This window comes from Canis lupus, chromosome 6 (assembly GCF_003254725.2).
Source record: "Canis lupus dingo isolate Sandy chromosome 6, ASM325472v2, whole genome shotgun sequence".
NCBI lineage: Eukaryota > Metazoa > Chordata > Mammalia > Carnivora > Canidae > Canis > Canis lupus.
Window position 1 is genome coordinate 57,901,157 of NC_064248.1, and position 16,964 is coordinate 57,918,120.

The 16,964-nt window shown below is 39.9% G+C and overlaps 1 pseudogene; it reads right to left on the reverse strand.

The window, feature by feature from the left end:
- Positions 1-15,671, reverse strand: part of LOC125755345 (CD9 antigen-like) — a 92,278-nt pseudogene extending 76,607 nt beyond the window's left edge.
- Positions 15,672-16,964: the final 1,293 nt, after the last annotated feature.

A 16,964-nucleotide genomic window follows, 5' to 3' on the forward strand; every position in this document is an offset into this window, starting at 1 on the left:
GGATATGGATGGGTTAAAATCTACCATCTTGCTGCCTTTTCTTCATTCCATTTTCCCAGTTCTCTGCCTTTGTTTGGATCAACTATTTTTATCATTTGTTTTATTCCCTTTATTGACTTTTGACCTATAATTTTTTGCTGTTTTATTTCAGTGGTTATTTAGGGTTTATGGTAGCCACCTTAAATTAGCACAATCTATTTTAAAGTAATTTAGTAGTTCATGTATCTTACAAGAACTATTAAGCTTATACTTCTATTTCAACTCTCCTGACATTTGGACTGTCATTGTTATACATCTTATTACTGTATTTGTTATGAATTCCACAATGCAGTGTTGTTATTTTTGCTTTAAAATGTCATTTATATTTTAACTGATTAAAAAAATAAAATATTGTGTTATACTTATGTACACTTACTTACCACTTCTTGCGTTTTTCATTGCTTGGTATAGATTTGTCTGAGTTTCCATCTGTTATCTTTTTTCTTTTGCCTGAATGGCTTTGTTTAAGTTCTTGCAGTACATATCTGCTGCTGCTGAATTAATTCAGTTTTATATATCTGAAAAAGTATTTGATGTTCATTTTGAAACCTATTTTTTTTCTTAGTGTAGAATTCTGGATTTAAATATAGTTTTACTTTCAGAATTTTCAAGATGTTGCTCCATTGTCTTCTGGCTTGCATAATTTCTGATGATAAGTCTGCTGTCATTGTTGTGATTGTTTCTGTAACTTGTCTTTTTCTGACCACTTTCTAGATTTTATTTTTGTTGAATTTAAATAGTTTCATGTTAGTATGTATTTGTATAATTTTATTCAAGTTTCTTGGAGCCAGTTGTGCTCCTTTGATCTCTGAATGTGTAGCTTTCCTTAACTTAGAAAATATTCAATTATTATGTCTCAAATATTTTTGTTCCTGTTTCATTTTATTTAGAGAGTCCAATTACTCATGAATTAGGTCACTTGGAATTGTCTTTTTTTTTTTAAATTTGTGCTTTTTTGGGCAATAATTTCTATTGTAGGTCTTCAAGTTCACTCATTTTTTCCCTCGGCAATGTGTAATTTATCCTTATCCTGTGCACTTTTCATCTCAGAGATTGTAGTTTTTATTTTTAGAAATTTAATAGAGGTTTTTAAAAAATATTTTTCACATTTCTGGTTAACATATTCAGTCTTTTTCTAGCTCCTGAACACATGAAATGCAGTAGAATAACTGTTTTAATATCCTTGTCTACTAATTCTATCATCTGTTTCATTTCTTGGCTGGTTTTGATTGGATGCTTCGGCTCATCACCATATTTTTCGTGCTCTTTAAGTACCTAGTAGTTTTTGGTTTGATGCCAGATTTTGTGATTTTTTTAACCTTTTGGTGTGCTGAATATTTTTGTGTTCTTATAATGTATAATGTGTCTTGCCTTTAATCTCTGTTAAGCATGACCTGAACAATGTTTATCAGGGGTACCTTCTTCAGCCATTCTTTATGGATGGGATTGCTAATTACAAATACTGTTAATTTACATTTACATGACAATGTCTTGATTTTCCTTTTATTTTTGAAGGATAGTTTTACCAGATGTAGAATTCACAATTTTTGGTTCCTTCCTTTCACACTTGAAAAATGTGCCACTTTTTTTCTGGTCTTTATGCCTTCTGATGAGAAATCTACTGTTCCTTGTATTAGTATTCCCTTATCAGTAATAAGTCATTTTTGCCTAGCTACCTTCAAGACTTTTTTCCTTTGGTTTTCAAAACTTTAATTATGATGTGTGTGGTGTGGATCTTTGTTTATTTGGGGGGATTTTCTCAGATTCTTTGAGCTGTAGGTTTATGTGTTTTGCCAAATTTGGGAACTTTTCAGACATTGTATCTTTGAATATTATTTTAGTTCCACTTTCTTATCCTGTCCTTTTGAGATGTCTGATGATACACATGTTGGGCCATTTGTTACTATCTCATAGGTCCCTGAGGCTCTTCACCACCCTCCATTCTACTTTCTTATCATATTGGGTAAATTCTATAAGTCTATTCTCAAGTGTGCTGATTCTTTATTCTGTGACATCCACTCTACCAATGAGCCCCCTGAGAGAGTTAAAATTTTCTGTTACATTTTTCATTTCTATAACTTTGTCTGTTTTTTATTTGTAACTTCTGTTCCTTTGCTGAGATTTGGTATATTTTCACTTGTTCTAAGGGAAGTTGTACTTGCTGCTGAAGCATTTTTATGTTTGTCCCGTAATTCCAATATCTGATTGATGGTGGTATTGGTGTTAGTTGATTCTTTCCTCCTTCAAGTTGCTATTTTCCTGGTTCTTGGTATGATGGCATTTTTAAAATTGTACCTGAACATATTGGCTATTAAGTTAAGTAACTGTTAAGCCTATTTTTTGTTTTGTTTTGTTTTAGTAGGCAGTCACCCTGTTTAAGTTTAGCATATAGGTAGGTCTTGGCTTACTTTTGTAGGCTGTGGTTCCAATGACACTTGGGTTTACAGAGCATTTATGGTGCTACTTGGTACTGTTGGTTTATCTCCTGCTGCTAGGGTTTCCATGGGTCCCTGCTGGTGCTGTCCAAGAAGCAGAAGGAGTTCTGCAGGCCAGTGCCTCATGTTTTTAGGTTAAGGAATGTAGTGTCAGTCCTGGTAGGAAGGAAAGCACTTGCTCTGTCCCCTTATTGTCTGCAAGGCTTCTGATGGATCCCCCTTGCCTTGACTTTTCCTTTTTCCTTGGTATTATGGGGGTTCACATTTGATCTGGAAGAGGAATGAATCTACCTGGGTCAACTTCTGTTGCTAAGTTCAAGATTGGAAAAACACCAGGCTTAGATCCCTGTTTGGGTCAGAGTGAGAGGACATAAAATGCTTTGTCCTCATGTTGTTTCTCTAGTTCTAGGGTTCCCTAAAAAAAGGGTTCCCTTTTTCTTTCCACCTTTCAGAGTTCTACTTTGGTTACCTCTTACATTATCACCAGGATTGTACTTGTTGGAACAGGGGGAAGAGGGTTTGATATTTAGGTAGGATCAGAAACCTCAAGATTCGTCTTCTTGGTTTCTTTTTGTTTTTGTTTTTGTTTTGTAAATAGGAAAATATTTTTTGTGGCAAAATACACATACTGTAGAATTGGCCATTTTAGTCTTTAAGTGTACAGTTCAGTGGTTCAGTGGCATTAAGTACATTCACATGTTATGTATCTATCTCCAGAATGTTTTCATCTTCCAGACTGAAATTTTGTACCCATTAAATACTAACTCCCCATCCCCCTCTTCTTCCAACCCCTGGTAATAACCATTACCCCTCTTGTCTCTATGCGTTTGACTACTCTAGATATATCTTATAAGTGGAATCATATAGCATTTGTCTTTTTTGTGACTGGCTTATTTAACTTACCATAATGTCCTCAGGCTCAACCATGTTATAGCATGTGTCATAATTTCTTTGCTTTTTAAGGCTTCTTTTTTAAATGGTATTTTTCTGTGTATAGAAGTCTATCAGGTTATTTTTCCTTCCCATTGTTTGCTGATCTTCAGAGACAACTCTATTGTGGTCAGAACCACAACCTGCCAACTAATTGCTTCTTAACCAAACTTAAAACCAATTCTCTTGCTTTTCATCCATCCTCTCATCATTGAAATTGGGACATATGTGGTTCTTTCAATTCCTAAACCCAGTCAGGTTTCAGCCAGTTTATCTCTTTTTGCTGTCCTCTGTGACAGGAGTTGAGTTTGTAGTTTTTCTCTGCTCTGTTAAACTAGCCACCACAGATCCATCTGTCCATCTTTCAGAAAAGCAGTAAATTTTCTGAGTTGTCATTTCCTCTCCTGTACTTTGTGGAGAAACAGATTCCAATCTGAGATGTTTAACTAAAAGTCATCCATTTAGTACTCTACTGGTATCAGATGCAAAATGTTATTACACACATAAGGATAAAACTTCTAAAAATAACTCAGCCAATTTAATGTAGGAATATATTTAAAAATTTAGATCAAGTAGAGTTATTTTAGGAATGAAGTTGAAAAAAATGAAATTTATCCATGTAATCACAAATTACAAGAGCAAAATTACTTAATTAAATAAATAGATGCTGAGGGACGTATCATAAAACTTAGTCACCATTCTTAGAGAAAACTAAGCAAAATGTGAATAGATGGGGACAATTTAAACATCATAAAGATGAACAAAACTCTATAGCAGGGGATTAGCAAACTACAGCTTGTGAGCCAAGTACACCTTGTCACCCATTTTTATAAAGAAAGTTTCATTAGACCACAGCTGTGCTCATTCATGTATATATTGTCTGCTTATGATGCTTGTTGCATGATAGCAGAGTTGAGTAACTGTGGCAGAGACCACATAGACCATGAAGCCCAAAATATTTACTATTTTGCCTTCTATAGAAAAAGTTTGCTGACCCCTATACTAGAGAGTTAAATGATGAAGTTATTCCTAGCAAAAAATAGGAATAATTCAGGGATGTGCTTTATTCCAAATATGATCCATTCTGTCCTCCATTTGTCAGGAAAGGTGATCTTCTTAAATACAAATGTGCTCAGGTAATTTTCTTGCTGAGATCCTTTGATGTTTTTCCTATTGTATTTGGGGGAAAAGAATCCAAAATCCTTACTGTGACCTGCATGCAAGGTCATGTAGGCCTTTCCAACTCACTGTCAACTCTTCCTCTCCTTCACTATGCTTCAGTTCCACTGATGGTTTTTTAGGTCATGAAGACTCCCATTCTTTTCTACCTTAGGATTTTTGCATACCCTCTTCTCATTCCCTGGAATTTGGTGTCTCTGTCTACTGCTGGCTAGTTCTTCAACCTCTAGTAGTTCCCACTTCAATGTCATTATCTCAGAAAGATCTTGCCTTTCTCTGTCATTTTCCATCTCTAGATCTTATTTCTTTTCTTTATGGTACTTGTTATAACTTGCAATTGTTTTGCTTTATTGGGACTTTTTTAAAGTTTCCCTTCTAAGATATAAGTTCTATGAGGGCAGAAACTAAGTCATTCTGAGTCATTGCTCTATTTGTTTAAATAGATGCAAGATACAAGTTTAGTAACTTTTCCAACCATAGTCCATTAAATGTGGCTGGGATTTAAATCCCTACCTGCAGAATGATCTCCACAGACACAGGTGCTTATTGTTATGCAAAGTCTATCTGTGTAGTCTTCCATTTTTGGATTCATTAGATAAGTATTTACTGAACACATGCGAAGTGTCCTGCTTTAGGGATGGGGGTTGTAGGGGCCCAAATGGAAGACTCCGTTTAGGACTTCAGGAAGTTCACAGCCTGGCAAGAGACCTAATCAATAAGCAACTGGTTACAGTGGAGCCTGATAACCTCTGTAATAAAGGACTAAAGAGGCACGAACCCAGATTGGCTCCTGAAGAGTAAGGGATGGGAGTAAGGGAAGAGTAAGGTAGCTTCTGGAGAGGATGCTGCCTGTGGTGGAGTTTGAAGGCACGCCTTGTATTTATTATATGACAACCAAACGTAATGCCAGGAGTGCTGGAGACACTAATAAAGTTTGGTTATTACACTTAGGAATGGGATAACCAGAAAATTGTGGGAATGAGGGTGTGTGGAAACAAGCTCTAAGAAGCAAGTGTAGCATAGGAAAAGGAATGGAAATGAGGTGGAATATGGCCCAGTTGAGGAAATGCAGAGACCAATTTGGGAGAGATAGATGAGGTATGTGGGGGAGCGCAGGAGATGAAACTAGTCAGGGCACAAGGGCAGATCATGAAGTATATTATATACTGAACGTGAAAGGGGAGCCTCTGAAGGTCAGTGGTATGAATGTAGCTTAAATTATGTAGAAGCAGCAACTAGAGAAAACATGCTCTGTTTCTGTTGTCCTATTTGGCTAGGAGTTTTGCCAGAAGATTTAAGGCATCCTTAGATTGAACTTCTTTTGAAACACGTAGGCTTCTATAGTACTGATTTTACAATGACTTTTTTTCTTCCTGAGAGAAATTTACTTCAGTGCCTGGCAGTCGTATGCTGTTTACATCCTTAACCACTTTTGAAATACCTCAGAAACCGTCTGGTACACTTTTCTCTTCAGGCCCAGGAAGAAGAATTGACCTGTAACTTGCTTCGCGAAACCTTCCCTGTGCGCGATTTCCCCCAGGTGGAGGACTGGGGCATGCAGGGTAAACTGCAGGCCTTGAATGTGTCTTTGCCTCCCTCTTTGGAGCGGGAGACAGTCTGGAAATAAATACCTTCTTATGTTGAGTCAAGTTCAAAACAACATGCAAGGCACCCAATTTACACCTGTGGGGAAAGAAGAAGCTTCAACTAGAGCTAATTGAATAGTTTTGCCCTTGTAGCAGCTACTTGTGTTTCTGCTAGTGGAAAGAAGGCCCCTGGAGAACCAGGAATCAGGTGGCCTGGTTTCCCTGGGAATCCTTGTATTCTGAAGAGTACAGGAGTTAGAAGAATTTTTTTTTTTCTGTTTTCTGAACATGTGGAGTGTGCGCAGGATAAGCAATCTGTTAGTTCTCTGCCAGCTGCAGCAGGCCCCTCAGGACTGCTGACAACAGAGAGCAGTCTCTGGGTAAAGAGTGCTGAAAGGGGGCCTCAAAGTAGGATAGAAGGTCCTACCCTGAAAGAATCTATCATCTGGTGGCCTCACAGATGCTTGCCTCTGGAGGACTATTCAGGGTAGTAATAAGTGGATCATGATAAAGCTGACCAGACTTGCTGAGGAAGTCTCTGCAGAGAAAGGGAAGAGGGCAATGGGACAAGAGAGCCAGACAAGGCTTCCCAACAGTGACAAATTAGGAGCAGGACCTTGAGATTAATGTGGGATTTGATTTGAAGGGGAGGGGATGTGAGGCCATTCCAGACAGGTGGAAAGCCAGAGAAGTTGATGATAGATCACCAGAACTATCTATAAGACCTATCTAATCCTATCTCTGCCCTGCTCACAACCTGTCACTGGTTCCTCATCACCTGTAGGATAAAGTGCAAGCCTTTAGCCAGGCATAGCACCATCGGTCTCTGCTTACTTCTCCAGCCTCTTCATCCCCCTGCGCTGTGCCTTGGTCATTATGCTTTGGCAATACCTTCCTTTTATGCCTCTCTGAGTACTCCCTGCTATTTCGTGCCTTTGAGATTTTGCCTTCAATGTGTCCTCTGTCTAGGATGTTTTTTCTTGTCCCCCTCAGGCTGGTGAAGCTTCCCTCAATCACCAGAGCTCTTCTAAGACTCCCTAGCTGTCCAGGTCACTTAGTGAAGGGAGTTGGGTAAGTCCATTGGGTCTGATTCCAGATCCTTTGCTGTTCTGTGACTGGGTCTTTTTTTTTTTTTTTTTTCTGTGACTGGGTCTTAATTTATAAAAGTGACTGATGACATGGAGAATCGGTGCCACTGAAAGAAGAGTTTAATCTAACTCACGTTTCTTCTGGAAATAAAAGACATGGCTTGCCACCCCAGGCCAGAGAGGAACACTAGGAAGCAGAAGCAATGACAGGTTTTGGCCAGAGCCTTTATTGGAAGTTTCTGAGGGAAAACAAGGTAGGGCAGGTTAAATAGTTGAAGATTGACTAATTTGCAATAGGAGTGGTCTCTTGCCAGCTATCTGACCCTGCGATGATTGCTTTTTGAGATGTTTAGGCCAGATAGAGGAGCCCCCACCTTTTAAATATTTTATTTATTCATGAGAAACACAGAGAGAGGCAGAGACACAGGCAGAGGGAGAAGCAAGCTCCCTGCGGGGAGCCCAATATGGGACTCAATCCTAGGACCTCGGGATCATGACCTGAGCCAAAGGCAGATGCTCAACCACTGAGCCACCCAGGTGCCCCCAGATAGAGGAGCTTTTGTTCTGGACTGGTTAGTTTGCACTCAAAGGCAACCTCCTGGTTCAGTCCTTTGGTACCTTGAAGAACTGGTTAGCCCTAGAAGAGGCAGTCTCCAGTCAGAAAAGTTATTTAAGGATGTCAGAACGTTATAAGGAATGGGGTGGGGGGGAAGGCTAGTACAACCGCTATGCTATCTGTAAGGAAGGATCCATTATTCACAATTTGTTTTCTGAACACATGAGTTAGTCTCAATGATTGAGCTGAGTGCTTTGGGAAGAGAAGTGCCCTGGGTTCTAATTCCTTCCTGCTATATTACTTTGAGCAAGACATATTTTACCTGTGGGCTTCATTTTTCTCATTTTTAAGATGACTACATTGATCTTATGCATCTACAGAGTATTTTTTGTTTTTTACACTCATTTTTTTTCATAGTGTAGGAATACTGGCAAAGTTTACCTGCTGGGTATAGAACTATACTCAAGCACCTAAATGAGTGACTTCTTGAATGTCCGGGATTAATTTACTGATGGAATACGATCTCCTTTCAAAGTAGGAATTTAAAAACTGAAAACAAAACAGGACTCATCTTTGTAGGAAGTTGGAGGAAAGGCGGGTAAAATGAGTCAGAAAGATTCTCTGCGTTGGTCTTGTGACCTGAGGCAGGATTATCCTTTGATTTTCAGTTTCCTTCTCTGGAAATGGGATACTAACATAATGTACTCCTTAGGGTTGTGAAGATGAGACGAGGTCATGTGTGTAGAGATCTTTGCATAGTGTCTGACATAAAACGTATGGCCCAATAGACCCTGGCTGTGGATCATAGAAGTGGGGGGGGGGGCCCACAGGGACTGGAAGGGGTATGGGTATGGGTAACTAGATGAATGCTTATGAAGACCTCAGGGTTTCTTCACTAGCAGATATACCAGCTACTATTTCTATTTCTGATTGGTATGCCCTGGAACTGAGAGTCAGCTTTGGGGGCTGGGGTGGTGATATCCCATGACATCTTGGATATAGGCACTGGGATAGCTCAGGAAAATCCTGAATACTAAAAGTAACAGGAGCAGCAACAGCAATAATCATGATCAGGTCTTTGATTCCAGAGCCTGTGCTCTTGACCATTTGTGTTACTCTGAGATGCCAAACAGTCATCCCTTATGCAAGGAGGAGGCCAGTATCATTATTCCATGGCCTGAGGACACTCTGATGGGTGCAGTAGATAAAGTCCCTGCCTGTGATAAAGCGAGTGCTTGTGTGATGTCATCAGATGGGCAAGGAATAGCCCTCATGAGCCAGCTGCCAGGGCAACTGGAAGTTTCATAATGTGTTACCCATGGAGACAAAGGCATTGACACCTTCTACTAAAACACACATATAATCTGCAAGACATAGTGCATCAGTCCTTTACCATGTTTTCAGAAATCATCAGGTTAGTTAGTCTCTTGATTGAGGCAAAGGAAATACAGAACATAGGTGTTGTTTTACCTCTAACAGTAGTTGAATACTAAGCTGTCCTACTATCTCTTCTGTGCCCACATCTGGTTTCCTTTTCACTGGTTTTACAGTTGAGGGAAAGTAACTCATGTACTACTCCATATAGTGTTGCACATTTTGTAATACAAACAAAAAAATCCACAATTTTTTTTCTTTGAAAGCTTAGTACATGCAGGCTAGTTCAAGCTCAATCTTTCACTTTTTACTTAAATTTTCCTGATATCCATTATAGTTTCTCTGTGTGTATGTAAGTATGTGTCCTTTCTTATTTATTGCTTTATTGACTGCATTTAATTTATATTCTCAAGTAACTGAATTAATAAAGTACTCTGTTAGGAAAGGCCCCCTGAGGAAAATATGAAAATCAGTAAATAAAGGATCTTCATCCTCAAAAGTCTTATAGTGGGGAGACAGGTTATAAAGCTGGAAGGCAGTGAGTACTTGGGTTAGACTAATGGCTATAGAGGCCCCGGTGAGAACATGGATCCAAGCAAGGATCAGGCAAGGAAGGAAAATGAGGCAAAGATGAAGGTTTGAACTTGGATTATTGCAAGAACCATGGAGCCATCAGTAGAAAGGGGACTGTCAAGAAGAAGAACAGATCTGGGGGAATGAGAATAGAAGGTGGATGGGGGGGATCCCCGGGTGGCTTAGAGGTTTAGCCCCTGCCTTTGGCCCAGGGCGTGATCCTGGAGACCCGAGATCAAGTCCCACATCAGGATCTCTGCATGGAGCCTGCTTCTCCCTCTGCCTGTCCCTCTGCCTGTGCCTGTGCCTGTGCCTCTCTCTCTCTCTCTCTCTCTCTCTCTCTCTCTGTGTCTTTCATGTATGAATAAATAAAAATCTTTTAAAAAAGGTGGATATGGTGAGTGTGATCTAAATATATTGGGTTTAGATGACCTAGACTTGGATGTTGGCTAAGATGTTTAGTTACATTGTCCTCTCTTGTGAAGATGAGTGGATTGCTGAGTTCAACCCCAAACTTAGGCACTTCCCCATCCTCTGATACTTGTTCCACAGTACTTTGTGCTGGACAGTGAAACAGAATAAAAAGATAAAAATGGCATGGTCTTTGCTCTCCCAGTGTCCCAGTTGAATGGGTGGCACAGTTTGTCTTCAACAGTGCAAGGCACTAAATACTGCTATGGGCAGTGGTGTATAGAAGGGCCAAAGGAGCCATTTGTGGGGGGTAGGGGGAGGCAAACTTGAGCCTGAAAGCAGCTACCTGTAGAGGATTTTCTTAGAGTCCAAAGATCAGCATGACCCAGATGACATTCTTGAGGAAGCTATCGAAAATGAAAAGACCTCATTTCCCAGTATCAGTTTTATTAAAAATGAATAGAAGCAGTGTAAAAAGTCTATGTTTTTACAGTGGTAACCTTACTAATACTTACGGTTAAGACAATGTCACTAGCTGATTGATTTCTCTATCTCCTGGAGCCTGCTGGCAGTGTGTTGAGACCCGCCCGGTGTCTGACTGTTTTTTAATGCCACTGTGGCAGTGATAACAGTGGCCTCAGAGCCTAAACTTTGAAAGACTTTGCAAATATGATGGGGCAGGCACCTGCTTCTGTGGTTATTGTCTGGAGTTGACTCTGTCCATATGAATATGACTTTAAAGACCCTATGTATGAGCTTGAAAATGCCTATGACAATAATAGATCTTAACAATGGAAGTTCCCTAGGCTTATGGAGGAGGTATTGAACTTCCTGTTGGTGATTTATGTGGTCATAGCAATGGGATTGGGGAAAAATGAGAATTTATTGGAGAGTATTTTCTTTTTGAAAGTCAAACATGTGAGTATAATGGAAATTTAAGAGAAATCCCAAGGTTAAAAAATTTCACTTTGGGAATAATAGTAGCTCTTTCATTAGAGCATATTAGTATCAGATATAAGGAGGTTAGGGTAAGCGCTCTACTACCTCATTAAAATAGTGCCATCTAGTGGTGAATATTTCAAATTGTAGCTAGGTGCCCAGAGAGTTGTCACAAACCCTCAGGGGGCTTGGCTTAAAGATCAAACAGCACTTGTAAAGTGCTCATTCATTTATTCATCTATTTCACTTAGTTTATTTATCACTTATTACATGATGGACATCTTGCCAGATGCTTTGTGGGAAGAGATGAGGAAGACACAAACCTTGACCTCAAGGTACTCACAGTCTAGTAGGGGAGAACACTTGTAAACCTGTGATTGTGGTCCAGGCATAATAGCTCTGAGAGAAGTACAGTGGGGACCCAGGTGACTCAGAATGTCACAGGGGTTTCAGTGACTTTGCTGGAAAACCCTCCCGTGTGTATTAAGGACTTGACTTACAGGGATTCCAGTAAGGAAGAGACAAGCCGTTAGAAGTATCATCAACTTGCACCAGGGTCAGATTCCTGATCCTGCCAGACCTCTCTTTTGGGTTTTCCTCTTATCTTTGGCCTTACCTCTAAGTTGGGAAACTGAATGAAACTGCAGTTTGCTGCCAAATGAAACACTCTTTCGTGGGCTTGATTCTCAGTATCCTGGGATATAGCTGACTGGACACAAGGTGATATATCTAAAACGCTAGGCATTTTCCAGGAATCAGTTAATAAATTTGTATATTATCTGTCCTTTGCTCATTTATATTTTTCTTTTCTTCTGCCCTGGGAGATTTCTTGCAAGTCTACTATTTTTTTTTCTTAAGATTTTATTTATTTGAGAGAGCTAGAGTGCCCATGTAAGTAGGGGGAGGGGCAGAGAGTGAGGGAGAGGGTGAGAATCCCAGGCAGACTCCACACTGAGCACAGGGCTCTATCTCACAACCCTGAGATCATGACCCAAGCTGAAATCCAGTCAGATGCTCAACCAACTTAGCCACCCAGGAGCCTCGCATAGTTGGTTCTTTATGTAACTGTCTCTGCAACATTCACAGCTCTTTTTTGGAGGAATATTTGTGTGATCCTGTTGAGGTATCTAATCTTCCTAGCTCCAAGAGTAGTTTTCTCTTAAAACTAGTTCAATAATGTTGACCTACCTATTTTAATTAGTCTTGTTGGTAAAGTGCTTTAATTATGATTTAGTATTTTATACCATCTAAACATGAGGAGAAGGCTTGTTATGCCTTTTCTTCGCTTGTTTTAAGTTTCACCATGTGACAACTTCCCCTTATACTGTTTTGGGTAGAATTGAACACTTAAAAAATTTCTACCTCAGGTACTTTTTAACACTATGCTTCTTGGGTAAGTCTTTTTTTAATTGTATATTTTTAAAATATTTTATCTATTTATTCATGAGAGACACAGAGAGAGAGAGGAAGAGACACAGGCAGAGGGATAAGAAGGGTTCATGCAGGGAGCCTGCTGTGGGACTTGATTCTGGGTCTCCAGGACCACACCCTGGGCTGAAGGCAGGCACTCAATTGCTGAGCCACCCAGGGGTCCCCTGAGTAAGTCTTTTCACTTTCCTTTGAACTAGATCTCATTGGTTTCCTTAGTTTCATTCTCTCTCTCTCTCTCTTTTTTCAGTCTCTTTCCTTCTTACCTTGGTGTGGCTTCCCTTTACTGTCATAACTCTTACCTTACTTTATTTTTCTTTTTGCCTATCCAGTCACTTTTGAATCTGTTACTTCTCTCTTCTGGTTCCTCCCATTCCACCTTTCTCATTCTCTCTTTCACTTTTCCATATGTCTTTCATTATGTTTCTTTTGGTGTCTTCATCTTTTAGGGTCTACCTCTCAGAAGTTTGTAGGTAGCTGCTGCTGATGGAGGATTCCGTGTTAAGCTTCTCCCAGTGACCGCCATTAACACCACTCTGGTGGTGTGAGGGAGAGAAAAGATCTGTGAGGAAGAAACAATGAATTAAGGCATTCATTCATGGATTTATCAGACATGAATTGAGTACCTGCTAGGTTTTGGGCATTGTGCTATGGGCACAGATATAAGAGACAAGCTGTCGCCCTCTCTCATTTTTCCCACTCATTTTCCCTCCTTTCCCAAAACATGAGAGACTCCTAATTCTGGGAAACGAACAAGGGGAACTAGAAGGGGAAGCAGGCGGGGGGATGGGGTGATTGGGTGATGGGCACTGAGGAGAGCACTTGATGGGATGAGCACTGGGTGTTATACTATATGCTGGCAAATCAAACTTCAATAAAAAATATAAACAAAACAAAACAAAAATAAAACTGTAATTAGTACATTAAAAAGAGAGAGAGAGAGACAAGCTATTACAGATATAAGGACAGATATAAAGAGGATTGAGATAGTCCCAGCTTTCAGCGAGCTCGTAGTCTAACCAGAAACAAATAGATCAACAGCTATTATGCTACAGTTGGATAGGGGCTACAATAAAGATAGGAGGAAAGTGTAATAAGCATGCAAAGACCTGAAATAATGGTGTCTGGAAGAGGTGGGGAAGAGTTCACAATGCATGAGGCATATGGACTAGGACATGAAGAATGATTTGGAAGTGGTTTGAAACACTGAAGGGTGCTTCAGGGCGAGAGATGAGTTCTGGAATCATGGAGCCTCAAGTGAATGTGGTGGGCCCAGGAGGAAATGCAGATGGAAGATGTGGGGATATAATGGCAAATGATGAGACTGGGGAGATGGGAAAGAGAGTTTTGTGGAGAGTCTTAGGTTCTATATAATGGAGCCAGGGAATCATCCTGCAAATACTGGGGAGTCATGGGTGAATGGCTCTTAAGTATCTGGGTTATGTATAGGTTAAGAGGTTGGATAGGAATGAATGGATTTGTTGGACATTAAAGAATCAAATGGACAGAAGTGGTGATGGGATGTGGAAGGTAAAAGGCAATGGACCTTTAGGAGAGGTCATTGGCATTTGCTTTCACTGGCATATTTGTTCCCTAGGATTTTGAATTCTCATGAGTTACATCCTTTTCTATCTCCTATGTTATCCTTTTGTAGTAGGATCTTTCCTAAAGAATCCAAAATTTGAAGCTTCTTTTCAGCTACTTGGAGAAAGTGTTCTAAATTGTGGTAATTCTGTCTTGTCTTTCCTGGGTTGGGCTGAACTTGTCTGCCAGCTCTGGTGCTTCTCAGGATAACCACTGATTCCACTCTCAAGTTTCTGAAGAGGCAGATGGTTGAGACCAGTGTCCCCATAGTGGGTGTGTGGATGGTGGTGTTGAGGGAAAACTAAGAGCATTTTACTTATTGTACATACCAGGTGCCCTGTACTTGTTGATTAGGTGGAGGAGAAATAATGCAGAATGGTGGATAACATACAAAGTACCTTATTTTATATTATTAATGAGGAGGGGTATTTGAAAAGGAGGCTAATGATCAGCAGGCTTTCTCTTCTTGCTATATTTTACTTAGATCAATACTGATACTGTTATGGATTTTTCACATTTGCATAATGGATTAGGGAAGGATGTGAAATTGTGATAAATTTTGTGGAGACTTACCAGGTTAGGATATTTCTTCCTTGGGAGGATTCACTAAAAAAGATAATTACACTGACTTAGCAAAGACCTAATATCATGACTTAGGAAAGGACAGACATCAAATTTGGGATCTAGCCGCACTCTCTCCACTCCCTAACCTCTAACCTGTTAATTCAGTTGATGTTTTTAAGATTCCACATTTCTTTTTTCTTTATCAGGGGTCACATAAAATTCATCAACTCTTTGGGTTCATCATTTTCCCGTACTTCTCCAGTGTCTTGAGTGCATAACCTACTGTTTCATCACAGGTATCTGAATATTTTTCTGGAGGCAATAATGTCATAGTCAGGAATCTTCATTAGGTGCATTAGATTGATTGCATGAGTAGTCTCACTTCTGCATCCTTTCTCTATCCATACACTTTGGGCATACGATTTTGTAATTCCTCTCATTGGAGTTGATTTACCCCTTTTGATTCTGAGTTTGGTCAAGTGACTTTCTTTGGCCAAAGGAATGTTGTAATTAGTCTGATTCTAATCTTCATGTTTGCCCTTAGACACATTTAGACCTCTACCCCTCCCTTCTCTATCACTGTACATCTGGCTTTTGACAAAGAAAGAAACAACCACCTCCCGAGCTTTTGGCATCAATGGGAAGTTTGAATTCTCCAACCCACATGACAAACCCTTCCCCAACCCCACCTGCCACCTAGCCACTATAAAAGCCCAACACACTTTCTCCTCTTATGATTCCAGATTGTTTTGTGTCTACCCTTCTACTCCAAGAAGTTTCTTGTATGAGTAATAAACTCTTTCAAATTCTCTGTGTGTGAAGGGTCATCAGTCTTGACATCCAACCTCTTAATTAGAAGGAATGGGGAGGCAGTATCCATCCCACCTCCACAGGATGACTACAAATCAACTGCTTATCTATGTGATACTTGCAGATGGTTGAAAAAGCACTTACATGTTTCTGCTTCAAGTGTTGCTCCTGTCATGGCCACGAGAATGCTTGGGCTAGCTTGCTGAAGGGTGAACTACGTGGAGCAGAGACTAGTTGCCCTGTCACCCCAGTCGAAGCTCTGTCAACAGAGGTGATCCCAGGTATGTGAGCAATTCAGCTGAGATCAGCAGAGCCAACCAGTCAACCCTCAGCTAACTGCAGATGTATGAGGGAGGCCAGGTAAGACCAGCCACAGTTAGCTGACAGGAGCTGAACCCCAAACTAGGAGGCTAAATAACATTTATTGTTATATATTTCTGAGGTGGTGGTGGTTATGTTGTGGAAATAGATAATGGATAAACCAAGTGTGGGGACTTCTAGACTGACTATGGGATAAAGAATAGAAAGTCTCCAAACTTTCACAGCCATTACTGAAAGCAGCAAGCCAAAAATGAAGCGAAGAATTGTAGCTCAGTTCATAGTTAGTCCCCTTTCCTTCTATTTTAAGAGTTTATTTTGTTTAATTTTTTGTGTGTGTGCTAGGACTCTTAATAAGCAATTCAAAAAAAAAAAAAGCCTTAAGTAAGATTAGCAATTTGCACCTTTTAAAAAATTAACAGCGCTCTGTTGTTTTGATATTGAGCTCCATTATCAATTTGCATCTTTAAAGAGGTGTAACCTTTCTCAGATATTTTGCTCTGTGTTCTTATATTTAGCAAGACTTGATTTTTACATTGCTTATGTTGCATTTACTTCTACACAATTAAGAGCAAGGGGAGAAGAATAAAAAACCTAAAGTTCAAGAGTTAGGGGCATGTTATAGATTTCTCAAACCTGGGCTATTCTGGGCTGATGGGGGATCCTGTCAAGGAGCCCTTCATATTAATAAAGGGAAAAGAGTTCTAGAGTTTCAGGAGACATATGAACAAAAGTTTCTGTGTGCCTAAATAGGTGCATACCATATCTTCTTATTAAACTAGTGCCAGGGTACAGCATAACCTTCAACCTGCCAGGAAGTCCCGAACCCTACTCGTATGACAGGTGCATCTTGACCATCTCCCCCGTTCCACTTCCTTTCGCCCTGTCAGATGTCCCCCTTTCTCCAGCCAGATCATCCAACAAAGAATTTGTGGAACTGCTTCAGGCAGGAGGGATCATCCACCTCAGGGGGTCATCCTTTGCTTTCCATTGTCATCTTCTATAGAGAGAAGATTCAGTTTGGTGGCAGAGAAGTCTTTCTTCATTAGGTAAAAGTACACTAAGTGTCCTTTATTCTTCAGAAAACAAAATCCTAACCATGTTGTCCCAAGTAGAAGGAATGTTAGTAATAATCTAGGTTTTTTTGTTT